Raw genomic sequence first — 6,146 nt, 5'->3', positions numbered from 1 at the left:
TCCTTGACTAATGATAAACACAAATAAAGAAATTCTTGACTCTATAATCTTGTGAGGAATGAGAACTGGAACTTTCAGTTATTACCCAAGTCTTTTCTAAGGCAAAGGGAGTTAATTTTGGAGAAGTAATAAATAAAACATGTGGTTGTGCCAAAAGATTTTGCCAAATTAAATTCTATGTTCTCATCTCAAAAATAAGTTATATTCTAAGCTAATGTAGATAAGGAAAGGCATAATACCAACAAGTAGTAATAGAAAATAGTCCCAAACCTTGAACGTTTAGAAATGTCAAGGGTCACGGAAAAATTAAAATTAAGGTGCTAAATAGATGTGAACTTGCACAATTTTCAGTGAACTAACTGAAGGCCTTCACAGTTCAATTAAAAAGTATGAGATTTTTCAAACATCTTAAGACAGTCATACAGAATCTGCAGGTGAGATTCAAAATTGAATGACGTCTATTTTATTGAGTTTAGAGTCAGGCAGATTCATGACTAACCTTCATATATGCATAAGGATATTCTCATTTTAACAATGTTTTTTAAGTAGAAAAACTCTATAAACAAATATTCTTCAAAAGGGGCATCCATATAATGAAATCTTGGAGCTCCAAAGAGATAATGAATTAGAGCTGGATGTGGTAATATGGAAAAATAACCAAGTTAAACAGAGAATCAAGTTATAAAACCATACATTTAGAACAACAGAGGACAGCAAGTGGCATATATATAGAGAGAAAGAAGTATATAATAAATGATAACATTTCTGAAAGACTACAAAAACACAAGTAACTGTATTTCCCTGGGATGTGGGAAGAGAGTCACAGGAAGGAGACACACTTTTCCACTTTATACCCCTTTGTATATTGCGTAATTTTTAAACATCATAAACATGTCTTATATTTTGGTAACATATAAAAAACCTTTAAAGTCTTTAAAAAACCTGATTGTACCCACAGCATTCTATGAAACACTGGGTAACATTAATTCACAATCCTTTCATGCCTTTTACTTAACGATTATTTAGTCAAAATTAGAAGGCTTCTGGGTTGTTTGCTTTCTCTGTCCCTCAAGATTGAGGAAAAGGTGAGAAGTTTTAAGTCTCACTGGTTAAACTGTAATTTGGATAATATCTATTTAAGATTCCAGAGAACCAATTAAGAAACTAACCAATGAACATCTGAATCACCAATTAAAATATTTTATCTAGGATCACTTTTCCTGGTTACAAAAGCCTGAATCTTTAAACTCCATAGCCCTGTGAGTTCAACGACCCTAGATTTCAAAAATATAGTTAAGCATGTTGAATCTTCCTCCATTAGCATAAAATAAGCAAAATACATAGAGGCTATCGAGTTTGAAAGGAAATACATTTTTGGCAAGTCTTCACCAGAAAATAGCATCATAAATTCAAATCCTACAGAACTGACTCCAAAATCAGAACAGTTAACAGCTGGCATAAGAGGATCCCTTTTATGTCTACTCAGAATTTGCCAATTCAAAGGCCTTAAAACGTTTTTGAACGTTTGAGGCTCAGAAAATTTATAGTAGTAGGCTAGTGGCCACCTTGAGAGTACGAACACCCTTCAAACTACACAAAATTCAAGTTTTTAAAACACAGTGATGGTCAAACAAAACACAACTGCAGAGAGAATTCAGAGTAAATGCCATAAATGTGCAACCTCTACATTAGAACAATAATTGGACTTTTTAAACCAGGGTTTTCACAACACTTGGGGGTCTTTCCAGATTAAATACTTCAGTGCCCACTACACTTCTAGAAGTAATTAATTACTATGTTTAGTCGTTCAGTTGTGTCCAACTCTTTGTGATCCCATGGACTGTGGATGGCCAGACTCCTCTATCCACAGGATTCTCTAGGCAAGAATGCTGGAGTGGGTTGCCATGCCCTTCTCCCACGTTGCGGGCAGACTCTTTACTGTCTGAGCCACCAGGAAAGCCCTAAGTAAACTAGTGTTCAAATGCTTACTGAATTAACAACACAGAAGGCTCTTCAAATACTACATACAATCACCTAATAACCAATAAATTTAATGAACTGGGTTGTGGAATTACCCATCTGTGCCCTGCTGGAGCTGGCCTGCAAAGTGAGGCTGATGTGTCTAACTCCAAGTTTAATTAAATTAACATCAGACTGGTAGCTGAAATCAGCCATGGTGAGAGTATTAATATCACATGTATCAGTAAGCACTACAGAACAGGACACTTTTTCATGAGAGAGAAGCATTCACCAGCACAACATATGACCAGCACATCTTGGTCGTATATTCAATTGTTCAAATATACCACATAAAATTTTTAATGAATGACATGTTTTAAAATATACAAGGCAAAAGTTAACTAATGAATATAAATTCAATACAATAACACATTTTAGTAACAGCACCCTTTCAAAAGTAATTTTACTACTGTTTAGGGCACAGACTTAATAGTTGGAATGTTTCTCAAAACAGGAGTTATTGTGATACTTCAAATGTCTCTTAATTTTAAAACCTGACCCACTATTTACCCCCATGAATTTACTTGTAAAGTTTAAATAAAACCCTAGAGAATAAACTACTGATTTCAGCAAATTATGAATGGAATCAAAATTAAAAATGATTTTTATTAGGTATATAAGATATAGAAAGAGATTCTCTTAGAATTTCATGCGATTTTTAAAAAATCTGCTTACACATAAATGTGAGAGCATCTTAATCCAGCAATAAAACACCTGCTCCCCAGAGCAAAAGCCCTGTCATTAGCCAAATGCCTTGCTTCTTTCATCCTTAGTATGAGCCCACTTTACGGACCATATGAGATAATACATGAAAAGCATTTAGCAAGTTTCTGATACACTAAAAGAGCTTAATAAACCACACTCTGTAATACCGTCACCATTATTACTTTCAAGTCATATCTTTAAAGAAATATATCTTTATAAGGTCCCATAGAGATTAACTTTCTGATATAAATCTGAGACTGCAAGTGGAGGCCAAAGATGAGGTGAGTCACTCTGAATGTGAGTTTGGAGCAGGAGCACAAACATGAACAAAGAGGCCCAAGAAGCAAGGCACAGGCCGGCCTGAGGACAGCAGCATGTTTTACTGTATGCCAACCACAGCAGCAAGAGGTGACTGACTATGTATCATAAACTACCTTTTACAAAGTCACAATGTCTTCAAAAGAATTTAAAAACATTCTGTTTAAATGAGAAACAACAAGTGTTCTTTCTAAAAATGGACAAGTATAAAAAACCACTGGGGGAAAAACCCAGAGCAAACTTCTTTCTTAAGTAAATACATCATTCCTTTAACTGTAGCCGACGTCTTGGAAGGTAATGATTTTTGTTAGAGAAATCCTATTTTCATTCCTATATATGTATATATATACACACACATACATACACAAAGTTAAAATTCTTTGTTAACTATAAACACAGTAGAGATAAGAAATTATTCTTCATTTTTGAACTTTCTTTAGCAAGGTGTAATTTTAAAATAGCTATCTGACACTCTACCAAAAGAATACCACAATTTCAAAGTGGTCAAAAGAATAAATAATTCTAATATAAGTACTAATATCCAAGAGCCACAACTTGGAATATTCCTTTTAAAAATGAGATATTCACCAATTTCATTATTACTGAAATACATTCAAATAAAAATCAAAGGAAGAAAATCCAGAAAACAACATTTAAAAAGTTTGCCATTTCAACTGAAATTTAAATTTTTCTCATCAAGCCAACAAAAACACTCAGAAGTTCAGGGAGAAGTATATTTACACTACAACTAAACATCGTTGTCACAGAAAATACAAATTTAAAGTGTTGTGCAGTGGTTCTCAAACCACTGTAGTCTGAGAAACCCCGCGGGTCCCCCGCAAAACCCCAAGTCAAAACCATTTTCAGCATACTAAAATGTGTCTGCTTCACTCGTGGCTTCCCAAGTGCGTGGTGGAGTTTCCCAGTGCCTACACACTGTGTCACCTAAAAGAGCTGCAATGTGAAAGCAGTGTGAGAATCCCACTGCTTCTGTTGGGCCAGATTTTTAAAGAGATGTGCAAAATGTAAACAATGGTCTTCTGTTTGTGGAAAACAGTTATTTGCCATCAAAAACGGTATTTATGTTAATGTGTAATGAGTTTATTATTGTTACATTTAAATGAATAAATATGTTTTAAAACTATCTCAGTACTAATTTCTAATACACCAAATACTGAGCAATACAAGCTACATAAACAAAAGCTTTTTGGAGATCTTCAATAACTAAAAACAGTTAATAGTCCTGAGGCCAAAATGTTTGGAAAGCAGCCAGTTAAGTTATTCTCTTCATTTTACCAACTTACAGGAACTGTACCAACGAGGATATATGTTGGGAGGTGGGGCAACTCAGAAGTAAAAAGCAAGCACTGATGTGCTTCTTCAAATTTACAGAAAGAATTATTCTGCAGAAGCAAGTGACTACTTGATCTCTATCTTCACAAAAATAAGAGTAAAATATACCTTTAAAGTAATCAATAAAGCTTGTCACCCTAAAAGAAAATTTTCTTTCCTGAGCAAACACAAAAGGAGAGAAGATGACTCAACCAGTACAGTAAGTTAGGAAACTGCGTCTTCATGTTGCTACCACTGAGTATTTTCTCCTCTTCACTGTTCAACACAGTTCTGATAGTCCATGTAAAACCAGAAGCAAATCTGAATATGAAAGTCTGAGGATTCAAATCCACATTAAAGTTGGATCACTTCTTACACTAAGCATTTTGATTTTATAGCATTCAAAGTCAACAGGAGTTTCCACTTAATTACAAACCTCAAGGTTTACCCAGAAAAAAATAGTCTTTAAAATAATTTTAATAACAACTGTTTAATTTACTTATTTCTTAGATGGAAAGCCTGGTAGGTTAACTGGGTAATGGCCTTCAATGGTATAGCATAACTTGGTACAAGAGTTGATTGGGACCCAATACAATCTAAAACATAGGAATTCAAAGACATCTCTTAAGTATTCCCTCCATGAGGGGGCTGGAAGGTGACTCCAAAAATTTGGAGAGATTTCAAGTATACACCGACATACACCCAGACCTTTGCAGCATTCATTTAATTCTAAGAGAAGAGGCATACTGTTCAGAAAGGGGGCAGAGACTTCCCAGTCTGATCAAAGTAGTTCAGACAACTATACATTCAGCTAGATAATGCACTGGACAGCAATGCTTCAAGAAGTTTAAAACTCAACACAGATTTTAATATACTATGAAAACAACTCCTGTAGTCACCATTTGAAAAGGTATTCAGCACGAATAATGTTTGAGGAAACTGATGTTCACCTCTTTTAATACCAAAGCTTTAAAAACAATTTTAAGTATTGTAAGAAAACTTTTCAAATATGTATTACATATTTACATATGTAATTTCACCTTTTCTTGATGACACAGAGTCACAGTAATAGGCAATTTTCAGAAGATGGTGTATATAGTGATGCCCTCTAAACGGCTGGCTGTCCCTACACTAACTAGTCTTGGACAGTGTATGCTTGTCATACATTCTATCTCCTTCGTTTCAAGCCATAACTTCTGAACTGTTAATATGCCACGGTCTGGGAAATCTAATAATCAAAATTTCACATAAAAACATGAGCTCTAACATATGGACTGTGTGACTTCTGTGGGCTGCTCAAAGGCATTAAAAAAAAAACAAAAACTATTACAAGTTTTTCAGTTGTGTTCTGTTTTGATGAGATTGCCAGATTATCACTGGATGAATCAGGCATTATATAAATATTTAATCAAGTTCACTTGAATATTAACATAAAGATATAACTAAACATTAGTATCGTTGCCTTTTTAAACAAAGTATTCTATAACTTTAAGGTAACACTGGGTTCCAGTTTCTTTCCCCTAGAAATGAACATAAACAAATGTCCTATTAATATCAGTTTGTCCAAAGAAAAAAAACTGAGGTGCAATCATGTCACAGTTAATGCATGTCTGCTTCCAATACATTCAAAGACAATATTTTTTTTAAAAAATCAATAGTTAAAATAAGCCTTTTGCAGTCTGAGAATTCAAGATACTTAAAAAAATTTGTAAATACACATACATGCAAATTCTTCATATATACAAATTTTCACAAAATTAAGAAGTTGCAAA

This window comes from Bos indicus, chromosome 2 (genome assembly GCF_029378745.1).
Source record: "Bos indicus isolate NIAB-ARS_2022 breed Sahiwal x Tharparkar chromosome 2, NIAB-ARS_B.indTharparkar_mat_pri_1.0, whole genome shotgun sequence".
Classification (NCBI taxonomy): domain Eukaryota; kingdom Metazoa; phylum Chordata; class Mammalia; order Artiodactyla; family Bovidae; genus Bos; species Bos indicus.
Note: the sequence above shows the minus strand (reverse complement) of the source record.